This window comes from Dipodomys spectabilis, unplaced genomic scaffold (assembly GCF_019054845.1).
Source record: "Dipodomys spectabilis isolate Male_0828 unplaced genomic scaffold, ASM1905484v1 ptg000092l, whole genome shotgun sequence".
Classification (NCBI taxonomy): domain Eukaryota; kingdom Metazoa; phylum Chordata; class Mammalia; order Rodentia; family Heteromyidae; genus Dipodomys; species Dipodomys spectabilis.
Window position 1 is genome coordinate 14,437,122 of NW_024870769.1, and position 27,249 is coordinate 14,464,370.

Consider the following 27,249-nt stretch of genomic DNA (forward strand, 5'->3'; position numbering starts at 1 on the left):
ATCAAGTACCAAGAATACAGCATTTTCAACTGAGGCAAAGTTTTGCTCCTACATTATTAACTCTCACAACTAAAATAGCCCAAACTGTAGCCTCAATTCTTAAAATTGCAGTTCCAATAATAATCTTACTCCATTTCTGGAAGACAGGAGAAATGGGGGTGGGGGGAGGGAAGACGGCCTCAGAAACCTTGAGCAGCATCTCCTTCTATTTATACATGTGACTAATTTCTCCACTCACCACTATATCAGGTTGTGCCTACAGTTGATTCCATTTGGTGAGCTAGCATTCCTGTGCCCACATGCACTTCTATCTCCTCGGACTCCACTCTCCCATCACCTCCCACACACACCTCCCTTGGCTTTAGTACAGTGACAAAAGTCCTCAAATTATGAGAGCACTGACTTTGCAAAACATCAGAAGATGTACTGCAAAGACACCATTAATTTCACTGTATATCATGCAAACTGAAGTCTGTCAGGCTTCAGTTGTGGTTATGTTAGGTAGGTCATGATAGTTAATAATCACACAGCCTAAATTATGCTCAGAACTAACTGAGCAGAACAACCTGTGTGCATGCTGCACATGAGCTGGCTTTGCTTAGTAGCCTGCAAACACAACGCTGACATACTGCAAGGCTGAGGGACGGGTAATTTCCAGGGACCACACCGGAACTGTGGATGTAGGGCTGGCTTTCACATCCTTACGTTTTGACAGTGCTGAAGTTAGAAACCCTTGGCTTGTTTCTTTAGATAAAGGGTCTCAAGTCCCAACTGGCTGAAATGCCTAATTGAATCAGATACTGCAGCACTGTGGCTGCTAGCAAAAGAGATCTGCCAGTGTCTCTGCAAATCTCTTAATTAAAATCAAACATATGACAACTGCTCAGGATAAAATAGGAAAAGGAAGGCATACCAGAGTAAATTTCCAAAAATCTTCAAAGTTCTAAACTAGCAAATAGATTTACTTCTAAGTGCAGTAACTAAGTAATTCTGTATCACCACAGTGAAAAGCATGGTCTTGGTCTCTGATCCCTCCAGGAGGGTGATGTTTGGGCCTAGCACACTGCTGTGGTCCATAAGCAGACAAAAAAATCAGAGGATCTAGGTTTCAGGTCAGCCCAGGCCAAAAAGATGTTGAGACTCCACCTCAACAGAAAATTCAGCAGGGAGCAGCAGTGTGCACTTGCCAGCCCAGGACCACCAGTCCATTCACGCCATCAGGGATGAAAAGTAAGACCCTATCTCAAAAAATAACTACAGAAAAGAAAGAACTAAGGGCCTGGGTCACATGGCAGTGTGCAACACAAAGCTCTGAATTCAAACTCTAGTACAGAAGACAAAAATTGCCTTAAGAGGCATTTTTTTTAAGTTAAGCCAATGACTGACATTTACTGCTCTTGCTTCAAGCTTTAGAAATGGTGTCTTTTACAGATTATACCAACAGCCACCAGAAACAGCTATGTCTTTCTTATTTCAATATTCTCAGAGTCACTACAAAGTTGGCAGAAAGTGTAGATTCCTGGAACTTCCTGGATTACTAAAGAAAACTTAAAAAAAGAAGGGCCTAGGAGACGTCGGCTGCACCTTGGTGCCATGGCCCGAAATGCAGAAAAGGCCATGAGGGCCTTAGCAAGATTTCGCCAAGCCCAGGTGGAAGAGGGAAAAGTGAAGGAACGAAGACCTTTCCTTGCTTCAGAATGTACAGAGTTGCCCAAAGCAGAGAAGTGGAGACGACAGATTATTGGAGAGATCTCCAAAAAAGTAGCTCAGATTCAGAATGCTGGTTTGGGTGAATTCCAAATTTGAAACCCGAATGATGAGATCAATAAGCTGTTAAGAGAAAAAGGTCACTGGGAGGTGCGGATAAAAGAACTTGACGGCCCTGATTATGGGAAAGTTGGTCCTAAAATGCTGGATCATGAAGGGAAAGCAGTCCCAGGAAACCAAGGTTACAAGCACTTTGGAGCAGCAAGGGATTTACCTGATGTTAGAGAGCTGTTTGAAAAAGAACCTCTTCCTCCTCCCAGAAAGACACGTGCTGAGCTGATGAATACTATGGTTACCTAGATGAAGATGATGGTGTTATTGTGCCTTTGGAGCAAGACTATGAAAAGAAACTGAGAGCTGAGCTGGTGGAAAAATGGAAAGCAGAGAGAGAGGCTCGGCTGGCAAGAGGCGAAAAAGGAGGAGGAGGAAGAGGAGATCAACATTTATGCTGTCACTGAGGAGGAGTATGATGAGGAAGGCAGCCTGGAGAAGGCAGGGGAGGATGGGCAGCTGAAGTTCATTGCTCATGTTTCTGTGCCATCACAGCAGGAGACTGAAGAGGCCCTGGTGCAAAGGAAGAAAATGAAACTGCTTCAGCAATAAGCCAGGGAGACCCGTCAGGTTCAAAGTGAAGAAGCCAAGAGGCTCCTGGGATATTAGGACAAGTGGGTGTTCTCATTGGAGTCTGGAGGATATCGTGGATGCCAGTGACCGCCCTTCCCAGGACTACCTGCATATGCAGCTGTGGCAGGCACCACTTGGCCTCCTTTCCCATCCTTTGTCCTTGCACCTTTTTCTGCCTCATCAGCTGGTCTGAGGGTAGGATTCTGTCCCTTGTCTCCCTGTAGCTGTCAGGGTGCTGAACACCGTGGCCACCAACTTCATACAAATGTCTTTGCTACCCTATGAATCCATTCGTTTTATATAGGGATATGTAAAACAGGTTGCCACCTAGCTAAGTGTCTTACTCCATGACTTTGAAAAGAGGAGAATCAACTACAGAGGCAGCATAAAAAAATGTGATTTTTTTCCCTATCTTCTCTTGAAAACGGAATCTCAGTTTCCATTAGCCAGAGCCACCTGAAGTATCTGCTTTACCTCTGTGCCTGGCTGGGGGAAGGGAATTGGAGCTAGAAGCATCTGTTTTATTATCTGCTCTGTAAATAGCTATTTTCATTAAAGATTTTTATAAGAAAGGAAACCTCTGTGGCTGCACTTTGTTCCCTCAGGTAACTATACCGAGGTGACATAAGGTTGGCCCATGAAGTGTGCATCTCTGCAGTCAGTCAACAGACATTTAAGAAGCACCTACTAAGGGTGCTCCATAAGTAAAGGCGGAATCCATCCAGTGTGTAAACATTTTAAGGTGTTTTCCTCTAGAAACCTGCCCTGCTGGAGGAAGGCCCTTTGGCAATAAGCCAGGCTGCTTCTGAAATCAAAGGCTCCTGACCCTCCTGGCCAGCTTCAAGGGGCCCCTGGACAGACAGGATCAGTGGGAGGGGAGACGCCCTCAGCCACACTTGCACTGGCCTCACGCTCCCACCCGCGGCTCCCGACTTTCCAGGCCCCTGACTTTCCCGGCCCCATGCTCAGCCCGGGACAGGAGGCATTACTCCCTCAGCCCTGGAAACCGTCCCAGGGCCACCGGGCCATGCTCTCCGCTCGGGCTCCAGTCCCCTGGCACTACTGCCTCTTCCTGCGGGGTGCATGGCGGGTCCACGCCTCCAGCCCGGACCCCAGCGGGGCCCCCGATGCATCCCCAGGAGCGGGAGTTTGCGGGGATCGCAGCTGTCCTCGGCCTCATCCACCGCGGCGGGCCCCGTACGCGCTCCCGGGGCGCTTCTCGGCTACACACAACCACGAGCGCGGTCCAGCCCCCGCCAGCCGCGTCCCGGAGCAGCTGCTGGAGCTGCGGACTCTGCCGTCCCGACGCCCCGCGAGCCGGTCTCGGTCCACACGTCTCGCTGGGGTCTCCGGCCCTGAGGCGTCCCGGGATACCGCACCGGCCCGGGCGCCCTCTCCGCTGATCACCCGGCCCCTGCCCCGCTCCGACCCCCTCCCCGTCCGCCCTGGAGCCCCCTGCCCACCATCCCCACCGCCCCACGCCGGTCCCCTCCCGCGCACCCCGGAGCCCTCCACGCCGACACCCGGCCCCAGCCCCCTCCCCGCCGGCCCCGGGAGCCCTCTCCCCTCCCGGCCGGCCCCGGGAGCCCTCTCCCCTCCCCGCCGGCCCCGGGAGCCCTCTCCCCTCCCCGCCGGCCCCGGGAGCCCTCTCCCCTCCCCGCCGGCCCCGGGAGCCCTCTCCCCTCCCGTCCGGCCCCGGGAGGCCTCTCCCCTCCTCGCCGGCCGGAGGTCAGCGACCCCGCGCGGTGCGGGCCAGAAAACTACGAACCTCCCCGGCGGCGGCGGCCTGGGAAGGGGGTGTGGGAATCTCCGGCAAATGGAGCCCGACGACCCCCCCACGCAGTGCACTGAGGCCCCGCGGCTCGGCGGCGCGGCCAGGCGGGCGGCGAATCGCTGCTCCCCGCCGGTCCCCGGCTCCGCTGCCACTCCGCTCGCACTCACTCTGCGAGTCGGGAGGCGCCGCGGCTCTCACCAACTCTTCCTCCCGCCGGCCGGCCGGCCGCAGCCTCCGTCTGCACCTGCGCAGAGCACCGCGCGCTTCCCAGCCCACTCCCTCCAACCGCCGGCCACCCGCGCCGGCGCTCGCGCCCCCAACCGCCGCCCACCGCGCCGAGGGCGGGGCCCGACTTCCCCACGTCCCCACCTCACACACAGGGAACGGCCACAGCCCGCGCGCAGACTGCGCTCACGCACCGAGGGCGCAGGGAGAAGGCCGGCCACCGGCCACCTCCGCCCTCCGCGGTGAATTGCGCTGCTTTTTTCTGTGGAGTCTTTGAGTTGGTGAAAATGTAAAAGTGTGGCAAGCGTGCGGTTTGAGGTGTTGGTAATTTGTCTTTCCTTTGCGTTGATTTCATCTTTTAGGTTGTATGTGGACTTGGGGACTTGTATGAGGACGGGCGCATCCTGTGTGGGGCAGGGGCCCTGGTGGTTGTGCAGAGGAGGTGGGAGCCCTGGGCTTTGCAGCATGTCCCTGCTTGTTCACTGGGGTGTCCTCTCCCTGTGTGGACCCGGTGTCCCCTTACCCAGAGCTGCTAAGTGGCTGCAGAGCAGCCCTCATTGTCCTGAGTATGGACAGCTCCTCTGAAGTTATACTTTCACATTTACACAATTTTAGTATCTGGGGACAGATGCCAAAAGTCATCACTCACTTTTTTTTCCTGTCTTACTAGGGGCAATTTTAGCTTTAGAATCTTATTATTTTATGGACTGCTTTGTGCCTCTGACCTGCTTCTTTTTTCCCTGGGATGTGTCCTTAGAGGAAGAGGCTTACAGGATTAATCACATCTGGAATATGAACTCTTCTCTTCCAAAGGGAACTGTGGGCTCTGTTTCCTTAAACATATGCATATGTGTGCACACACATGCACACACAAACATGGATGCATGCATATATGACCACACAGCCGCACACACATGTGCACATGCACATACACATTCTGAAATGCATGCACATACATGCATACACATGCTCATATACATACGCATGGCTTCACAGGTACATGCTCTCACACACATACATATGCACAGGCACACACAGACACATGCATACACACATGCTTACAATGCCCACACATATACACACTCACAAATGCATATATACGTATTTATACACACATGCCCCAATACATGCAAACACAGATGTATTCATGCATAGATGCATTCACACACATGTGTGAGTAACAGCTTTTTTTTCCATGAAAGGGCTGAGCTTTTGGAGTCCATAGCAGATTTTTCAAATTTCATGTTAGGTCATTTTAATGATGCTTACTTTCCCCCATGTCAGCAGTGGCTTTCCATTTGCCCCATAGAAAGGAGGGTCTCTGTGGGTGTGAGCTATGATTCATAGTCTGTGCAGGTTGCTGCCATCCTATGGTGTAGTGGCTGCTGCTGTTTCTTATGGATGTGACTGGGCTCTGAGCTTTTCCTGGAGGGAGGCTGGGCCTCTCATTCTTGGCCAGGACCATCATATCTATTGCATGATTTTTGTCAATTCCAGAACTTGGGAAAAATCTTAGCCCAACTTATATCTTTATGAAGCGCTCCTCAGCCAGATGTTGTGGCTCCAGCCTGTGATCCTAGCTACTCGGGAGGTGCAGATTGGAGGATGGTACTTTGAGGCCAGCCTGGGCATAAAAGTTCTTGAGACCCATTCAATCAATCACTGGGCTTGGCAGTCCATGCCTATCATCCCTGAATGGAAGCGCCAATAGGAGGATCACAGTCTACATTGATTGGGGCATAAATTGAGACCTCACCTTGAAAATAAACACTGCAGCCTGGTGCTGGTGGCTCATGCCTGTAATCCTCTTTACACAGGAGGCCGAGATCTGAGGATCATAGTTCAAAGCCAGCCCAGGCAGGAAAGCCCATGAGACTCTTATCTCCGATGAACCAGCAGAAAACTGGAAATGGAGCTATGGCTTAAGTGGTAGAGTGCTCACCTTGAGCTGAAAAACACAAAGACAACATCCAGGCCCACAGTTCAAGCTCCACAACTGACAAAAATAGAAACCAAAAAACAGCAACCCCCCAACCCCCTCCCCCACAAAACCCACTGCATCAAGCAACTGTTGAAGTGACTCAATAACCTGAGCACTTGTTTAGCAAATGGGAGGCCTGAGTTCAAACCCTAGCACCACCAAAGAAAACTTTTTCTCCTCTCTCAGGGAATACAGCTCATTACAGAGAGTTCTTATTCTTCTCTCAACTGAACTGCAAAAAAGTTGACCATGGAGACAAGCCATTTGATTTCACCAAAGTACATAGGTTAACATTCTTGACAGGAGCAGTCTGGGTGTCAGTCTGACTTAGGAAAGCCATAGGGTCGGCTCCATACCTGTTTGTCAGCTTTTGTCACTGGGACTGAACACCCAGGACGGCCAAACTCTAAGGAAGAAAGGTTTATTTGGGTTTCAGAGAGATGGGTCATGGTGTCTCAGCCCTTTGCCTTTGGACCTTGTGGCAAAGCAAGTCCTCATGGTGGAAGCACAGGATGGAGCAAAGCTGCCTACTTTATGGTGGCCGGGAGGCAAAAAGAGAGGAACACGAAGGGGTGGGGTCCCACCATCCCTTAGACAAGTCTCCAGTGACCTGACTTCCTTCCACTGAGCCCTTCTTGCTAAGGTTCTAGAACCTTCCAGGCTGCCATCAGAGCTAACACCTAGGCCTGGGGGTGGGGAGCTGTCGAGGTTACACTCTAGACAGTCAGTGGTTTGAAGATCATTTCCAAAGACATCCCCTGTTGTTTTGAACCTCTCTCCACAGCCTTAGGAGGCTCAGGGGAGAGTTTGCAGAGGTTGGCTTGTGATTTTTCCAGAAGGAAGCTACAGACTTTTTAGGGATAGGATTCTGGATGAGGATGCTGAGTGAACAGTTTGCAGAATGTGGAAGAAATGTGTGAGATGTTCCTGCTGGCTTTTAAGGAATACTTCAATGGTGGTTTGTTTGTTTCTTTTAACCCATATTTGATGAAGCAGAGTGAGCACAGCAGACTTGTGATGGACTGATGTTCTTGCTTCAGATGAGACTAAGTTGCAGTGATTTTAAGAGATATAGGAAGTATAATTGGGTCAAGAAAAGGCCTGGGCAGCACTGATGCACTGCAGAGCCTGTGTGGGGCCTGAGCTGGTGCAGAGGCTGGATAGGACATAGCTTGAAACCTCAGTGTTGGTGATGGTGACAGTTGCATTTGGAGCATTCACTGCAAAGAAGGGTGCTCAGTGAGGGAGTCAGCCTATCTCATTTAATCCTCACTGCAGCCTTTTAACTATTAGTACTCCTATTTAATTTAAGAAAAGTTCAGGGCTGGGAAGGTGGCTCAGTGGTAGAGCGCTTGCCTTGCATGCTTGAGGCCCTGGGTTCGATTCCTCAGCACCACATAAGCAAAAAGAAAAAAGCTGGAAGTGGTTCTGTGGCTTTAGTGGTAGAGTGCTATCCTTGAGCTGAAGAGCTGAGGGACAGTGCCCAGGCCCAGAGTTCAGGCCCCACGACCGGACACAAAGAAAAAAAAAGAAAAGAAAAGTTCATAGTTCAGAGAGTGAACTCATAGAAGGTGGTAGATCCCGACAGAGGCAGAGTTGAATGGAAAGATGGCCTGCAGTTCTCTGGATTGTGCTTCAATAGGGAGGTGCTTTTGTTAGAAGATTAGAAAGGCTTTGGGACAGGCACTCACTGTAGCTCCTGTCTGTAATCCTAGCTACTTAGAGGGCTGAGATCTGAGGATCTTAGTTCCAAGCAATCCTGGTAAGGAAAATTCATGAGACCCTTATTTCCTGTTAGCTAAGAAACTGCCAGAAGTGGATCTGTGGCTCAAGTGATAAAATGCCAGCCTTGAATGGAAAAGCTCTGCAGCAGAGTGTGAGGTGCTGAGTTCAAGTCCCAGTACTGCCACAAATCCCCAAGCCCCAAACCCAGAAAGACACATGAATAATTTCACATAGTTATTGCAATGGATTTGTTTTTATTTACACTTCCCTTTTCCTCCTCTTTTTATTTTTTTGGCTGCTGGTCGTGGGGTTGAGTACTGTCTTTGGGTTTTTTGTTCAACACTAGTACTTTACCTCTTGAGCTTCAGTTTCACTTCCACCTTTTTAGTTACTATTTTAAGATAAGAGTCTCATAGGCTTTCCTGCCTGGTCTGACTTTGAACCATGAGTCTCAGATCTCAGCCTCCTGAGTGGTTAGGATTACAGGTGTGCATCACCAATACCCAGTACTCCTAACTGATGCATCTCTGTTAGAATGCAGGAAGGAAGTGACGTTCCCTCCGTTCTTGGTGTTCACTGGTGGAAAATGAAGTTGTGATGAGTTACTCCGCAAGTGCCTATAGAGAGGACACAAGAATTCTCGTCCTGGTCCCTCATAACTTCATATAGGCTGTTGTCAGTCTTCAACCTTCCAAGCACACTACCCCTCCATCTCCAACTTCCAGACTCAGGAGTAGAGAGAAAGAATCCTCTGTTGTTTCAGCCATGTAGGCTTCAGTAAGCTGCTAGAGCAGGCTGAATTGACAAAGAAAGCAAGTCTGGGGAGGTGGGAAATGTGTGCTTTCGCTGGGCATCCTGGAGAGGGAGGGCTTGCCTTTACCTTTCAACTTTATTTTCCTCATTTCTAGCAGTGGGTAGGACCAACATGGCTTAAAAAGTCAGTACTTTTTAAGTAAATGAACAAGCTGTTGAAGATTCCAAAATGGTTCCTATTTTGTAACCAAAGACAAGTGAATAATAGAATACGATTAAGATCAATGAGCAACAATAGCCACTACTTTTAGGATGCATTATGCTTTAGGAAGTTGAAAGCCAAATGTCCTGAGAGGTCCCCAGATGGAAGTGGTTCTTTTGATCTCATAGTAATAGCCTTGACCTCAGACACCAATTAGAAGAGAGATTGTATATGAGACTTCTGCTTGAAAATTATCTCTGTACATTTCTCAGCCTTGGTAAACAGTGCTATAGCCCCAAGTTTATAAATCCCCTCAACTCTCTGGCAGATACCTAAACTCTTGGCCCTCTTACTAAAATACCCAAATTGTCAATGCTTTACCCCAATGCTTATATCAACCTATTCTTGGAGAATGTGTCATTTGTTCTCGTACAGACCAGTCAGTGCTTTCAGGGGCTGAATGAGAGGGTCCTGGGCAATCTGCGCAGCTGTCAGTTTTCCAGTCTGTCTAGTGCATTTTTGCCCATGAATGACCAAGGACTAGTAAAAAGATGCATGCATAGCAACTTTGACACAGGAAGATGAAGACATAAGAAAAATGGTTAGTACTAAAGCCATGGAAGAGGGCTGGGAATGTGGCTTAGTGGTAGAGTGCTTGCCTAGTATGTATTAAGCCTTGGGTTCAATTCCTCAGTACCACATAAACAGAAAATACTGTGGCTCAAGTGATAGAGCACTAGCCATGAGCAAAAGAAGCTCAGGGACAGTGCCCAGGCTCTGAGTTCAAGCCCCAGGACTGGCAAAAATAAATAAATAAAATGATGCAAGAGGCTTTGAGCCCCTTGTACAAATGGTTCTGAGCTTTCCAGATGCTCAATGCTAGCTGGAAAGGTAGAGAAAGCCAACAAAGCAATGATAGCCCACCCTCAGTCTTTTTTTTATCCCCAGAGGAGCTGGTACATGGAAGCTGCTGGTCCAGCACGGTCCCCAGGGCTGACCTTTGACAGTATGCTCTGTCTCTCCTCAAGGGGCCTTAGTCTACATTGTCACTGGGAACTCCCTGCTCCAGGGGTATCCCCCAAGTATCCCAGATCACCACCTTGCAGAGCTCTCAGACTGTCATCTCCCAATGCTTCTGAGGAGGCGGGGGGACAGGCATGAGAAACATAAGAGAGGGAGTTTCACTGATTATGAATGCAGCCACTCTCAGGTACAGGCCCTCACACCTTTAGGAAGAGGAAGGGAAGGCAATCTGATCCCCATCTTTCAGCTTCATTTGCAGGATTCTTGGGGTAAATCCCAAGGAGGGCACTTCCAGGAAAGAATGATTCCCCTCTACATGGCTTTATGGATTGTAGCAATAGCAGACCTTTATATCTGAGGAAAGAGCTACAATGAAATACATAGGAAGATTAAGAAGAGAGGTTTGACAAATTAATAGCTGTGAGTTTCTTTAGTTTCAGAGGGGAAGGTGAGCCTTTACAGGTTAGGTATGTCATAGATTAGTCATATGTGCAGTTTGCCATGGGTTGTAAGAGGAATGTCTTTTTTTTTTTTTTTTTCCTTGGGTCGGGTCATGGGGCCTGAACTCTGGGCCTGGGCGTTGTCCCTCAGCTCTTCAACTCAAGGGTAACACTCTACCACTTGAGCTACAGTGACACTTCTGGCTTTTTTCTTTTTTCTTATGTGGTGCTGAGGAATCAAACCTAGGGCCTCAGACATGCAAGGCAAACGCTCTACCACTGAGCCACCTTCCCAGCCCCAGAGGAATGTCTTTTTGTGTGTGTGTATGTCTGTGTGCCATTACTGGGGTTTGAACTCCGGGCCTCCTGCTCTTGCTTAGTTTTTTCGCTCAAGACTGGTTCTCTACCACTTGAACTACAGCTCTACTTTTGATCTTTTGCTGGCTAAGTGGAGGTAAGAGTTTCATGAACTTTTTGGCTCAGCCTGGCTTTGAATCGTGATCCTCTTATCTCAGCATCCTGAGTGGTTGGGATTACTGGCATGAACCACTGGTGTCTTAAGGGAATGGCAGATGAAATCATGTCATATGTTACTGAAGGGAAGTCTTGAGGGTTTTCCTCTTGCATATTCTTAGGAAATGTCCTGTCATGGCAAAAGACATCATCAGTGTGGGGCAGAGAGCCTGGAGTCAGGAAGAGTCAGACCTGGATCCTTTTTCAGTGTCATAGGATTGAGACTCTAAAGTAGGTAGTGCTTGAAAATCTCCTGTTCTTCCTCCGCAAGATAGGAACATTCAACACATACCTGTAGCCTCCCTTTCCTATGAATTATAAGTAGAAAAGTGTACAAATTTCCAAGGTTCATAGCAAGCCCACGAAGGAACTCAAAGCATCCTTGGATTTGGCAAGTTCTTTCAATGGGACATCTTGCAGTACAGAACACACTACTTGACAATTAGTGAACATGTTCTAAGACCCTCTCCTGAGTAGGAAGGTGACTGTCGCTTGCCTCTTTTGCTTATGTGCCTGTTCAACTGTTAGAACAGCCACAGGAATGTGGCAAGCCAGTGAAAAGCAACTGCTTCCTAACAAAACCAGATTTCCTAAAAGTGTTATCTGTTCTTGCCAAGAGCCACATGAGCTTCCACATTGATGCCACACATGTGTTCTGACTTGTGTTAGACCCCCCCAGGCCAAAGTAAAGCACATGTAAAATTAAAAACCAACCTGATGAATTAAGCCAATAATATCCAGCCTGTTGAATAAATTCCCTGTGGAGATTTAGAAATAAGGTTCTTTCAGGGCTGAATAAGACGTTGATGAATAAGACAGCCATGTTTCTTCATTGCATTTATTTCTCTGGACATTACCAGTGTCATCAATAATCAATAAATCCTGTTTTGCTTGCATGGTGATGGTGGTTGGGGCTGAAGATGAATCTGATGCTGGCATCAAGGTGGGCTGCTCTACTCTGGCTACACCTGGCTTTCACCTCATTGGTCAGATGTCCTAAGCATCAGAGCTTACCAGTCTGACAAGGCCACACATATCTTAGTTGTACAATGCACTCGGGTTGCAAACTGCATATTTTAAAGGTTACCACTTGGATGGGGACAGAGGCACTCCTTGTCTGTATTTGGGGAGGGTACAATGGCTTCCTGGTCTCACTCAGGACTGACCCACCCACCCATCACTTCTGGTCCTGCTCCTTGTAGTTAAACCCCATAGTATATTTGCAAACTCCAAGCACTAGGTCAGTTTTGGCCAATGAAAGTGACTTAATCCCCTGGCTAGCTCTCTCCTGCAGAAGTTGTGATACCTGGCCATTTCCATCACTGCCTGTTGGGAGAATATTCAGAAGATCCATCACAGTGCCCGGTTTTGAGACAGACTTAAACTTTCTCCTCCTACCGTTGGTGCTGCTTCATTCATTGGCTTCAGATTCAAATCCCGAAGAAGCCAGGTGGTGAATTGAGGTCAGCTTCCAATCAGCCTAGAGTTCAGAAGTCTTGATTCTGATGGAGACTCTCCAGGCTCAAGTGTTCTCTGCTTTGATATGTGGAGAGAATCCTCGTAGGGAAAGATTTATCGTATCTGGCGGGTGACCCAAATGAACCGTGATATTTTGATAAGGTTGTTGGCTGGAGTACAGAGGTTTCTGAAGGGTGCTAGTGACATTGAGCCTTTCTAGCTGGTAATCGCCAAGTGTGTGTGTCCTAGGAGATCACAAAATTGATGCTAGGTCAGGCAGAAACAGAGTAACATAGATCTGGTATTTTGTGTTTGTTTTTTTCTTCCAATGGGCTGATTTGTTGGCAACAAATTCTGGCTGTTGTCAGAGATCAGAACATCTGTGCTCCTTTGCAGACAACTCTGGATTTTAAACTGTTTGGAGGAATTGTTCAACTCAGCCTCTCACTCTGCCTCCTCAGTAGACAGCTAAGCCTGGTGCAGAGTGTATATTTAGGCCTAAGGAAGACAGTGGCTAGGAATTCTGGGTCCTGCTTATGCCCTGATATTAGGAGATTCCAGCTCTGAAATTCTAAGACTGTCACAGCCCAGTGGGCAGACTGGATGGCTTGGTTGGAAACAGGAACAAAAGATGCCAAATTAGCTAGGTAATTTGGACTCAGACATGCCAAGAGACTAGTGGGACTTGAGTGGTTCATTCTTGGAAGACATTGCTGTCTTTAGTTACCTAGTTAAGGATAAATGCTGTTTCAAAATGTTAAGAGGAAAACAATATCCTCTTAGACTAATCAAATTCAGCAGAGTATACTACAGAGCAGTTAAAAACAAAACAAAACAAAACAAAACAAAACAGCATTGTTAGCTCAGAGACACAAACAAGTTAGGAGAACTTGGGGCCTGCCAGATTAGACACAAGTCAAAATTAGATATTGACAGGTTCTAGTTGGTGACAGCAATTTTCTAATTAGTTATGTTTTACCTTATTCTAATGAACTGTCTGTCCTTCTGCCATTAACTGAAGTCAGGGCTACCAGGACAGACTAAGAGTTCCTTCTTGGATTTAATAGCTTATTTATTAACATGAGTGAATCCATTACTGGTTTGATCCAATCAGTGTCCTCTTATGAGTTTTATCCAATATAAGTGACCCCAAAATATTGATGTAGTGCGAATGGGGCTGTTCAGGGGCATTGCCAACCTGGGGCCTACATTCTACTTGTGTTCCTTGAAGTAGTGGCAAGTGCCAAGGTGCCTGGGAAATGTGTGGCTATGGAAAGTACCTTTGGCATAGTGCACTTAGCATTATGTTTGCCACAGCCCCCAGTGGTCTTGCTAGACAATGGATGTAGGGTTGTAGGGCTTGCATTAATAAAATAACACCAAACTAGTGACAAAAGGAAAAAAAAAACCTTTATTTGCAAGGAGAATAGCAAGGGCTCAATCATGGGAAGGGTTTTATAAGCTGGATGGCAAATGCACCCCTGTGCCTAGATGATCATATATAAAATGTGTTTGTCCTTGGCTCAAAGCCTAATAAAACTGCTGTCCTGCTGTTGGCCACGCCAGGATAGCTCTGCAGGGTAAAATTGCTCCTGCCTTTCTAGGAGGCAGTTTGTCCATGTTGGGACTGTGAACTTGGCCTATGTGGTTTCCTCTGTGATCTGTCTAGATGACAGACCCTAGCCTGATGGGGACCCAGCCAGTGTGCCGGTCCATGTGCTTTGCCCTCCCTGACCTGAATGCTCTCCTTCCTCCTATTTAATGGGTGAAACCAGAGCGCATGCCTCAGGGCTGCTGGTAAGATGACTGGGAGCAAGGTGCAGAAAGTTCCAGGACATAATGTAGTGCCTGGAACTTGGTAAAAGTTTCAAGGGTTTTATCTTGCACTCTGCACAAGAATTTTGTTTGAAAAGGTTCACTCTGCTTTAGCTGTGCGGGAGGAAATGGAAACAGCCTAGTTTTCCAGTGAGAAGTAAATGGAAATGTGATTGTCTTCCTGCATTCAGTTTTAGAGCAATGACTGAAACATTTTGTGCAAGGGTAGATGCCTATAAGGACAAGCCACATAGTTTGAGAGACTTTGGTCTAAATTCCATAAATGATGAGCGAAATACATGATATGAAGATTTTAGCATACTCATATGTGGATGACAGACGGGCTTTCCTGCATCTAGCCAACAGTGTGCAATTATTAATGATATGAAGTAATGATACTGACCCCTACCTTTTTTTATATATTTATTGTTTTGGTCGGTTGTGGGGCCTGAACTCTGGGCCTGGGCACTGTCCCTCAGCTCTTCAGTTCAAGGCTAGTGCTCTACCTCTTGAGCGACAGCGCCACTTCCAGCTTTTTCTGTTTATGTGGTGCTGAGCAATCAAACCCAGGGCGTCATGCATGCAAGGCAAGCACTCTACCACTGAGCCAACTTCCCAGCCCCTAACCCCTACATTTTAATACACAAGGAAATCTTAAGTTTGCTGAATTGTTTCTCAGTGTGGTCACACACTATCAGATTTCTTCCTTGCAACAACTAGTAATGGATAAAAACAACAACAGCACAATTTTCCTTTTATTAGAAATCAATTAAAACAAAACAATCCACCCCAACAGTAAATTAAAGCCCTGGAAATTATTGACACCTCGCACAGCACAGTCACAGCACTCTTCTAACACTTCCCTGACTTGAAAGTGCTGCTTGTAAGTACTCAGTACTTCTCTCTTCTCCATTAACCTAGTTTTGTCTTGAGATTTTGATGTTGTGGCAATATTGAGGTTTGAAGTCAGAGCCTGGATGCTGTCCCTTAGCTTTTTTGTTCATGGCTGTTGCTCTACCCCTCGAGTCATGCCTTCACTTCTAGCTATATGGTGACTGACTGGAGATAAGACTCAGATTTTCCTGTGTGGAATGGCTTCAAATTGGGATCCTCAGATCTTAGTCTCTTTATTAGCTAGAATTATAGGTGTGAGCCACTGGCACCTGTCTCTTAACTGAGGTGTTGCCAGGCAGCTGATAAGGTGCCAGGGCCAGAATCCTCAGGTAGTGATCACAGTGGAAGAAGACTCAAACTCCCTCCTCAGTATTTACACGGCTGCAGCCATGCACAGAATTTGTTCTCCTCCATGCTGAGACGTGCAGACTGTGAAGGTGCTTGTTGAAGTGCCTTTGATAATTATCAAAAAGCAAGTCAAATTTTTACAGACCAGACAAGGAAAAAAATATGCTCACCGATCATATGAATCTTTTTCTCAACAGTCCTAAACTCAGGGTCTCTAGAAAACTGTGTCTGTCTAGGTTCAGCTTCCCCATCTTCCAAATGGAGATGATATCAAGAATTCTGTAGCATATTGAATTTTTCCAAAGATAGACACACTGCTCCCTTTTTACTCCTCTCACTCGAGGTGTAGGGTTTATGTGTCTTCTCTTTGGTCTTCCAGGGATATGTTATGACAGCCTTGACTGACTGACAGACTATAGTGGAATTGATTACTATATTCCTTGCAAAGTTACATGATCAAAATGCTAAGCATCTACATGTATTTCTCTTAGAATCCAGCATCCATGCTTGAGGAAGCCCACACTCATGTGGGAGTCATTGAGGCCTGGGGCCTGCAGGCCTGGCTGAGCTCTTGGTAAATGCCTGGGACCATTCCTGGCCATGTGAATGACAGTCTTGCAAGTGAATCATCCAGTAAGCCCTTGTTCAGTTGACTCTGCTTGAACACAGACCAATCCTGGCCCTTTCATAAGTCGACTAAAACTATTGGTATTGTTTGAACTGCTGCCTTTTAGGATTGTTTTCATGCAGCAATATATAACTGAGATGAGGTGCTTGTCAAAGAAAGTCACTAAGAAGAGTCCATGAAAAAATGCCCAAAAATCAGCACAAAAGTAACTTTCCAGTAATGATAGCTTTAAAAAATTACTTACTAATTAAAATTTTAATAGAAATGATCAATAGTATCCAGTAGGTTTTAGGCAACTTTATGTTTTATTTGCAAAACCCTACTGTGTGTGAGCTTCCTGGAGGTGCTTTCTGCTGAATTCTGCTGAGGGCTATGTCCTTCACTGGGTCAGAAAATTATTTGGTTTTTAAATTCTTTTTTTCTCCCTGTTTTCTTTCTTTTTTCTTTCTTTTTTTTTCTTTTTGCCAGTCCTGAACTCTTGAACTCTGGGCCTAGGTGCTGTCCCTGAGCTCCATTTTCTCAAGCCTATCAGTCTACCACTTGAGTTACCTCACCACTTCTGGCTTTTTCTGTGATTTGATTGAAGACAAAAGTCTCACTGACTTTCCTTCCCGGGCTGGCTTCGAACTGGGATCCACAGATCTCAGCTCCTTAGTAGCTAGCATTACGGGTATGAGCCACAGTAGCCCAGCTTAAAATTCTTTAGCGTGTGTATGTGTTTGTGTGTGTCTGTGTGTGTGCATGCATGTATTTTAAAGCAACGGAGCTGGGGTGCCAGTGGCTCATGCCTATAATCCTGCCTACTCAGGAAGCCAAAATACAGAGTATTACAGTTCCAAGTCAACCCAGGTAAAAATATCTATGAGACTTCATTTCTAAAAGAACCACCAAGAGCAAGACTTGAGCATGCTGAGTGAGCATGAGGCTCCAAATTCAAACCATGACATCTAAAAAGAAGAACATGAAATGTATCACGATGAACATTTTAAAGTATGGTATTTGGTGATATTGGCCATCTTTGTACAGTTCTGCAACAGACCTATAGAACTTTTTTCATTCTGCCTGACTGAAACTTGCCATTGAACAACTCCCACCATTCACTCTGCACAGCCCCTGGTCACCAGCATTCACCTTTTTCTTTCTAAGAGTTTGACTACTTTAATCATATTTATTGTCATTACACTGCTTGTCTCTTGGGACTAGCTTTTCCTCCTCTGTAATCACTCATGTTGTGGCAAATGTTGAGACTTCCTTCTTGTTGAGTACTATCCCATTCTGTGTATACATCATAGTTTTGTTTAGGCATTCACATAGTGATGAGCGTTTGTTTCTATCTCTCGGTGATTATGAACAATGCCACAATGAACATCATTGTGCAAATATTGACCAGGCATTATATTTCCCCCCATGTTTTTCCCTCCCTGCCACTTTTCACCTGAAGCAGAATGCCTGGCATGTATTGGAAAAATAGTAGTGTCAGTGGAGGTCATGGTTATCTTTGCTTCCACATGTCTTAGAGATTACTCACATACTAAGGTTGCCAAATTGCTCCAGAACCTCCACATCCTCCTGGATGTTCAACTTCCTTAAGTACATCTCAGGTATGATCTGGGAAGGAAGGGACCTGGGCATCTACATGCTGGCCTTCATAATGCTTTGGAGCAGTTTTATTTTACCCTGTTGCAGGATAGCTAAGAAAGGAGGGGAACATGACACGTTGGGATCTGCTGCAGCTAGCAGTGTTGAATGGGTAGTCAGTGTTCTTCACCCAAGACAGCTTCACTACCAATAGACCGGATACAATTTTTATTTAGGAAGAAATTATTATTTTCCTTTGGTATTGAAGAGCCAGACAGTAACTCTAATCTTAAGGTAGTCCTTGAGTCTCAGAAAAGGCTAGAGCTTGCTGATAACCACAGGACAAGTCAGCCAATAACCATGGAAAAGGGAATAGGTGGAAAGAACCTAGGATAAGCAGAACAAAGATCCCTTGCATTTCAAACTGGAAGCAAGATCAGCCAGATTGCACCAACAAAGTGCTATGTCTGCAGTTGCTATGTCTACAGTATCAAGTGTTAAACAATCATGTGTGAGGGTATTGTCAACCAATCAAGTGTAGGCCTAAATGAAATTCCCAAGTTTGCTCACTGTGTATTATAAAAGTTGTGAAAAAGCAGGTCTGGGCCTTCTTGCATTGAGGAACCTAAGCAACTCCATTTCACTAAGACCCCCATCTCAGTTCTGCAACTTAACCCTTGACCCACTTCAGCCCCATTGCCTGGAATTATGATATCTGCAACTCCAGAACAGCTCCTCCTAGGGTATGGTGACCATTATCTAAACCAGACACCCTGCAGTTGAGCACCTATCCTCTTGAGACTCCCCTGTGGTGCAAGCCAACACAGTTTAAAGTATGTCAGCCCCCTTGATCTAACCGACAATTTGTTTCTGGTCCTTTCCCGCTTTGTAGTGCGCCAATCATACTATAGAGTTGTTTTATGATTTTCCCGCGGTTTGTAGTCATTTGTTACAAGAAGTTATGATGTATGCAAAGCCCCTGCCTTCCCTAAAAAATGTATAAAAAGTGTTGTAACCCTGGGCTCGGGGCCTCTTAGCATCATGGGCTGCTGCCATGTGCGTGGGGGGACCAAGCTCGAGCTTGCAATAAAGACTCCTTTGCTTTTACATTGGTGACGTCTCTGGTGGTCTTTTGGGTAAGGATTTCCAAATTCAGCTTTACATTTGGTGCGTTGGCCGGGAATCCCCCCCAAGCCCACCCAGATGCCTTAACCAAGGAATTGTGAGAAACCTGGCCTGTAAATCAGAGGCATTGCCATTCTTCGACTGGATACAATTTTTATTTTATTATTTTTTGTCAGTCGTGTGGCTTGAACTCAAGGCCTTGGTGCTGTCACTGAGCTCAAGGATAGCACTCTACTTTTGGTTTTCTGGTGGTTAATTGGAGATAAGAGTCTCACAGCTTTTCATGCCCCAGCTGGCTTTTGAAACATGATCCTCAAATCTGTGTGTTCTATTTTATTCTAGATATTCATGTAAGTCTAGGCAACCTGTGAGCCTGTTTGTTTTACATACAGGAAAGCATCATACCTAGATATGAAAATGCCACCATATATCAAAAACTGTTAACATCTTACTGGTACAACTGAAGATTTGAGTTATAAATAATGTTCTCCTCAGTGACCCTGAAGACACGATCATTGGTGAATCATTGTTCCTTCAGTTTTATTTTATTTTATTTTATTTGTTCCTTGAGTTTTAATAGAGTCATACATTATCTCTTCCTCTAGTCTGTCTAACGCCTTCCTTCAAGTCATAGGTGTGTGTGTGTGTGTGTGTGTGTGTGTGTGTGTGTGTGTGTGTGTGTGTGGCAGGCACTGAATCCTTTCTAAAACACAAATTAATCACTTGTGGGCTCTCAGGCAACTCTGCAGTTTCCTGGTGTCTGTGGAGACAGATGGCTACCATCCTGCTTTCTTAAGAGTTTTATTTGTTTTCAGCTTTGACCTGGAGTCTGCTTCAGCTGGCACGTAGAAGGAGGTGTGTTCAGGTGTGGTCTAGGTCAGCTTAGACACCTGACTAGGATAGTATATGTTTCTGTGCTGGTCCTGGGGATTGAACCCAGTCCCTGAATGTTGTCTTTGAGCTTTTGTGTCTCAAGTCTACTGCTCTACCACAGCTCCATTTCCATCTTTTTGGCAGTTAATTGGAGAGGAGAGTCTCACTGACTTTCCTGCCCAGGCTGGCTTTGGAGCACAGGCCTCAAATCTCAGCCAACTGAGAAGCTTGGATTACCGTAGTGACACAGTGGGACCTGACTAAGAGAAATATTTGTAAGGGACATGAGTCCTGCCCTGTCCTGAGGCTGACACAGCCTCTCAAGATGTGCAGCTGTACCCAGTACTGCTAATTGGCTTATGTAACCCATTTTTGTCATGATAGGAAAAGTCCTGCAGGAAGACCACAGAGAACTCTTGATGGAGGAATTTGCATTCCTGAAAAAAGAAGTCATGGGGAAAGAACAGCTCAAGGGGTCCCTTGTCTTCACAGGTCAGTTTTAGTCTGCTGTTCCTTTCCTTGTCCCGGAAGTTACAGGAACATTGGCTGGGTGCACAGTATTTCATGTATTGTACATTAGATCATTTATTGTTTAGTAATCATTCTTTGAGCATGAACACTAGAAAAGCATGCTGTTAGAGATTCCTGCTCTTGTGTTTGGATGGATGTTCTTGTGGTTATCAGGACCACCTGAGTGTCTTTTATTAGAGAAAGAAGATCTTTAGGATCCTTAACCTCAGTGGGTGATAAGATGCTTTATCTCCTCATGAGTTTCAAAACAATGGAGCCTCATTGTCCTGATGCTTGAAAATGATGTAGGAGACTTAGGACAAGAAGGATAACAATTGAAAGTGTCAGAAACTCATATAATGGTTATGTAAAATTGGTAATTACCACCCTCAGAACAGGTAAAGCAATAGAAGCTCACAGGCATTGAGCTCACACACCAGTCATGTGACAGAACCAGGTTAGATTCAGTTTGTGGCAGGAGGTGGTAGGAGCTGTTCTGTAAGGTGTTCAGAGGAGATGAACTATAGGAGATGGTGAGAAGCTGGAGGGAGCTGATTTTGCTTCTAAGGTTGATACTCGTTTAGGTCCTAGTGCCTCCATGAATTTTTTTGTGTGTTTACTTAGAATTTTTCTGTGTATCTAGGCTGGGGCTTGAACTCAGGGTCTGTGTGTTCTCTCTTAGCTTTTTCTCTCAGGGCTAGCACTCCACCATGTACCACAGTTCCACTTCTGGCTTTATGGTGGTTTCTGAAGATAGGAGTGTCACAGACTTTCCTGACCCAAAGGACTTCACACTGTGGTTCTCAGATCTCAGTCTCCCAAGTAACTAAGATTCTAGACATGAGCTACCAGCACTCAGCTACAACTTCTTTTTGTATTTCTCAAGAACATGCTCATTGATTTAAGTGTTAATGTCAGAATCATAAGACTTGACTGACAAATTTAATGCAACATATATGAAGTGTTAAGTTTAGTTCTGTTTAAGATTTGGGCTAAGGACAAGAGTGGGCTGTCAGTTTCATGATCAAGCAGAAATTCTAATTCATACACGCTTCAGAGTGTGCTTTTGTGAAGATATAAGGAAACATTTAGCACTCCATCAACTTGATGCTCTTGAACTAGCTGAAAGGTGTTGCTGTTTCTCTGTTTCCGTTTTCGTGTGTGCCATTGATAAGATTCTGGGTTTTAGGAGCTAGCAGACCATCGTTGTTCTCCTCTTGCAGAAGACTTTAACAATTTTGGTGGCAGAGGAAAATAACTCAGGACTTTCTACCTGCTACACATGAGCTATGCCTCAACACCTTTTAATTTAGTTTTTCAAAGGGTCTTGAACATTTACCTGGTGCCAGATTCAGTCAGTGACCTTCCTACTCCTGGCTGCAAGTACTGGGACCCCAGGTCCTTATTTTTTTATATAGAACCTCACTGACTTTTTCCCAGACTGCTGGTCTTGAAGCATACTCCTCCAGTCTCCATGTCCCAAGTAGCTTATATTACGGGTTTGCTCCACTGTGCCTGGCTGCCGGGTGACTTTAAATCATTTATTGAAGAGGTGTGTGTGTATATGCGTGTGCACGTGTGAAATGTATGTGTTTGTATGTGTGTGTCTACCTAAGTACATGTAAACTTCCTATATTTAAAGCCTAGATCTTTTCATCATACTGTTTAGCTGAATTGTGTGCTATTGCCAGTAGCATGCCTCATTTTACTAGCAAAATTGAAGTTCAAACCTACAAGAGACTTGCTTATTTGAGGCTACATTTGGCCACCTGGTAAGGCAAGGTCCCTGTGTCCATGCGCTCTCCCATGTACCTGGGTCCTGCTCTTTGTCAGGCATTCTCTTCTTCCTAGTCCTCACAGAGTTTGTGATTCCCCACCGCTGGCCCACTGGAAGAAGAACAGTATGGCTTTCTAGCTTTGGTGGCATCTTTCATCTGACCTGGCTGGTATCCTTGTTGGGTGAGCTTTCTCTGGTGTCTGCCACTTTGAGAAAGCAAGAAGAGGAGCAGTATATGCAAATGACTGTGCATCTGCAGACCAAAGACAGATGGTAAGTGGTGAGAAACCTGCACAGAAGGAGACTTTGGGCTTTGTCCATTCTTCACAAGCTTGACAACAGAGAAAACCCAAGGGACACGGCCAGTTGTCCCACTGCAGCAGAGCTAGAAATCAGTCCTGCGTGTGTTGCCTCCATTGTCCAGTAAGTGAATTGTTGCTTACAGAATTGAAGCATGTTTCCCAAGGCAAATAATAGAATCTTTAGTATCTATCTATTTATTTGTATAATCATTTTACTTTTTTTCTTTTTTTGGGGGGTCCGGTCGTGGGGCCTGAACTCTGGGCCTGGGCGCTGTCTCTCAGCTCTTCAGCTCAAGGCTAGTGCTCTACCACTTGAGCCACAGCACCACTTCTGGCTTTTTTTCTTTTTGCTTATGTGGTGCTGGGGAATCGAACCCAGGGCCTCAAGCATGCAAGGCAAGCGCTCTACCACTGAGCCACCTTCCCAGCTAGCCCCTACTCATTTTATATTATTTTATTTTTTTTCAAAGAAGCAACTTTATTGAGAAGGTTCCTACACTGACCAGACAGGGCCACAGCACAGGCTCAGGAGCTGATACTGTGACTGTATACTCATTTTAGAGATGGGCTTCTCACTGGTTTTCTCAGGAGGATGCTGATCTATTTGGCTCAAGTGATCCTCATGTCTCAACTCCCCAATAGCTAGGACTCTAGGCCTGCACCCCTGCGCCCAGCCCCCTTTATGTAGCTTTACTGATGAGGAAATGGAGGTGTGAGAAACATCTTGCCATTCTGCAATGCCTCATATCTGAAGACATGATAAACATTCTGAGATAGATCAGACTGTTTATATTACCTAAAGTGTATTTATATCCAATGTCTTTGAGCTGTCTTAACCTGTGACTGCACTCCTGGCTTCTGATGGTGCCTTGGAGGAATGCTTTGGCATGTTTCCAATTGTTTTCCCTCTCCCTCCAGTTTATCCCATTTTGTAAGCTAGAATGAGACACCTCAGCTCAAACATGGCATGTGTCTGGAGCGTATCATCACACATTAAGAGCTACTGATGACTGTTGCTTAGGACAAAATTCCTTAGCTTACCTTTGGACAGTAGAGTTGAGTGAATGAGGACACAGGGTGATTATGAAGGTTGCCCATAAAATTCCTAGAAAAAGCTGAGCATCGGTGGCTCACGCCTATAATACTAGCTACCCAGGAGGCAGAGATCTGAGGATCGCGGTTCAAAGGCAACTCTGGCAGGACACTCTGTGAGACTCAGAAAAACTGAAGTGGCATTGTGGCTCAAGTGGTAGAGTGCTCACCTTGAGCTAAATTGCTGAGGGATAGTGCCCACTCCAAGTTCAAGCCCCATCACACACACACACACACACACACACACACACAAATGGTCTAAAAAAGAAGAGGTTGTCCTTCCAATCCCTGCTGTACAAATGCAGTAGGAGCAATGTCTTGTGAGTAGCACGGCCTGGCCTTTTCCAAATTTTTTTAATTTTATTTTATTGTAAAGCTGCTGTACAGAGGGCTTACAGTTACATGAGTAAGGAATGAGTACATTTCTTGTCAAGCATTGTTACCCACTCCCTTGTTGTTCACCTACTGTCCCTTCCCTCCCACATTTCCCTCACTCCTCTCCCGCAGCACAGTTGTAAAGTTCATTTCCAATACACTGTCTTTTGGGTATCATTGTTGCAATAGGTCATCCTGTGTCCTTTGTTCAGAGTTTTGTTATTCCCCTTTCCCTCCCAAATTAGACAAATGTATATACAAGATGCAGGGTACCAAAATCAAGTACAATGACAACAGGGTTTATACCATAGAGGGAAGAACATACAAAGGAAACCAAAAAATTCACATAGTACATTAAAAACTACAACAAAGAAAGACCTCTTGGGTCCATATCTTGGGCTTCATTTCACCTAGCATCATCTTCTATGGTCATGTATATCGCTATAGAACTGCTCATCTGACAAAATTATCCTAGATATATACTAAGTACTGCAAATGAGGGAAACCATGGGAGCTATATTTCTTTGGGTCTGGCTTATTTCAGTTAATATAATTTTTCTAAGTCTTGCCATTTCCTAACTAATGGGGCGGTTTCATTCTTTCCGATGGAACCATAGAATTCCATTACATATACACACACACAGACACACACACAAACATATCACATCACATTTTCTTGATCCATTCATCTACTGAGGGATATCTGGGTTGGTTCCATATCTCAGCTATGGTAAATAATGCTGCGATAGACATAGTTGTGCTGGTAGCTTTAGTATGGCCTTGTTTGGGTAAATGCTCAGAAGTGGAATCCTTATATATTACCCTGCTCCAGAATGGTCTGGCCTTTTACAAATGTTTTCTGACTCAATCTGTATACTGACTCCCTGAAGGGGCAACTGAGGCACAAAAGTTTAAGAAACTTTGCAAGGATGCGGTTAGACTTTCCTTGTCTACAACAAGTGGCCGAGAGAAACTGTTTCAAGGAGGAAAGGAGTGTTTTGGCTTGCTTCCGGCCTCTTCAGTCCAGGCTTGGTTGTGAGAGGCTTGTGGTGAGGCAGACATCATCTCATCAGCAGTGAGCAATGGCAGAGGCTGCTTCCCTCATGCTGCCAAAGCAGGCTGCACAGTACAGGTACACACATGACCCCAGTGACCTATTACACTAGGTCCCAACTGCTGAGTTTCCAGCACTGCCCCCGCTAGGTCCACAAGCAAAGGACCAAGGCAACATTTCCTATTCAACTACTAACTGATCCAGGGATTTTCAGTCCTCACTCCAGTTGCCTTTCTGCGGTCCTCACACTGTGTGCATTCTCCCCAGCCATGCGGGAAGCACACAGAAACAAGTATAGACCACACATGGTACTGTCTGCATCTTCTCACAGTCCTCACATACCACAGTCCCTATTAATTTATTGGCTGTGTTTAAATTTTGTAACAGTATGCATTCCGTTTGTTCGACAAACTCATGCAGATATCCAATTTAGAAGTAGTGACAGAACATCTGTATCCAGGTCCTCGGGATGTTGTGGATGGAGGATCGCAGGTCTGTGCCCTGCCTGGTTCTTCAGGACTTGCTCGAAAATCACCTCTCAGCTATGCCTACAGACAGGTGCTGACATGCTGACACATGTGTGGCTATGGCTAGACAGCTTCCTACAAAGAGAAGAACGAATTGCCAGTGCCCTGGTTGGTGAGTAGTTGCATTTGTAAATATTCATGAGTGATGTCAAAGATGAGCCCCCTCAGTGAGCCCAGGCCTGGCTCCAATGGACTGGGTGGCTTCAGTGGCCATAAACACCCATATCATGAATGGACAAGACCCTTCCTTTAGGACAGAATTTACCCAGGAAAATGTTCTCACTATTGCACAGGCAGACACCAGAACTCTTCCCTGCTATCCAGAAAGAAACAACCCAGAGAAAGGGGTCACAATCTGGAGAAGTGATATTTTTCCTACTTTGTAGGTTTTCAGGAGCTCTGATGGGAGCTTCAGTGGGAAACTGAAGGGAAACAGAGGACCCTGTCTGCTTTGGGCCCAATTGTTGGTATTTTCTGGCATGTTTAGGTTGAGAGAGTCAGGAGAATGTGATGAGAAGAGCACTAAGAATTCTGATGGCCTGTGGCGTGATGGACATCTGCTGTCACTGAGCTGCCACATTGAGCCACAGCTGCAAGGAGGCTGAGTGCGCAGTGAGGCCATGTCTGAAGAAGGTGGGCAAGCCTCCCCACCTGCTCCCCACCATGCGCTGTCTAAAGTGAGGCTTCTCCTGTCTTTTTACAATCTGCTAATCTGGCTTGAGGAGAAATGGCCTGTCTTCAAAGAAACAGACATTGAAGGTTCCATTTGAAATCTGGATCCCTGGAGAATGTACCAAATGGAGGTGTCACCAAGAACAGTTTCCAGAAAGAGTCAAATCTGTTTGTGCAGAAGCTCTGGGGCCAGGTCTTTAGAAGGAACTGGCTGCAGAAAGGAAGCTCATCCTGCACTGCCTGGTGCTGGCAGAGGTGGTGCAGAGGTGCTGCTGCTTGGAGAAGTAGGAGAAGAAGCGGTGGGTACCATCAGCACCGGATCACAGTTGGATGTTCTCGGCTGTTTGCTTCCATTCTTACCATTAAACATGTTGGAGAAAGAGGATGAGTATGCTACTACCAACCGTGGGAGTGAGATTTGGGAATGGGACCCTGGAGGTGGGTACAAAGAAGTACCATGGCTTTTGCCATACCTCTGGCTCCATTGGTTTTTCCCCACCATCCAGGGAGGTGGACAGTTGTCATTGGTATATTAGCTTTTGGAAATTAAAAAGATAAAGTCTATAATGATATAAAATAATGAGAACAGGTGCATCAAATCATATGTCATAGGCCTGGATTCTGCCTGCAGCCCTCATGCAGTGGTCACTTCCTCAGAGCAGGCAGGAGGAGTCAGGGACTTTGTCATCAGGATAGATGGCAGGATCAGCGCCATGGTCGGCAGGACCAGTAACATGGTCCTGGTTTTGGTAGCAGAAACCACGTCTCGGAGCGTTGCCTCAAGGACTTCTGTTGGGTAGCTTTAGAGAAGGATACCCTGGCCTCTGATTCCCATGAAAAAGCCCCCGCCATGGCTCCAAGTCGAGCTGAATGCATAGACCTTCTTGGCCCTACATGCACGAACAATGCCAGTGAGTATAAGTTGCCATCATCAGAGTCTTGGGCACTGACTGTGACATCTTTTTTTTTTTTTTTAATCAGTCTTGGGGCCTGAACTCAGGGCCAGGGCGCTGCCCCTCAGTTCTTCAGCTAAAGGCTAGTGCTCTACCATTTGAGCCACAATGCTATTTCTGGCTTTCTCTGATTAGGTGGTGCAGAGGAATGGAACCCAGGGCTTCACACATGCAAGGCAAGCACTCTCCCACTGAGGCACCTTCCCAGCCCTGACTGTGACTTCTTGAGCAAGGGAGATGT

The 27,249-nt window shown here is 46.1% G+C and overlaps 2 pseudogenes; both read left to right on the forward strand.

The window, feature by feature from the left end:
• The first annotated feature begins 1,577 nt into the window (after positions 1–1,577).
• LOC122112215 lies at positions 1,578–2,496 on the forward strand (annotated as a pseudogene).
• A 17,627-nt stretch (positions 2,497–20,123) lies between these two features.
• Positions 20,124–26,434, forward strand: LOC122112119 (annotated as a pseudogene).
• Positions 26,435–27,249: the final 815 nt, after the last annotated feature.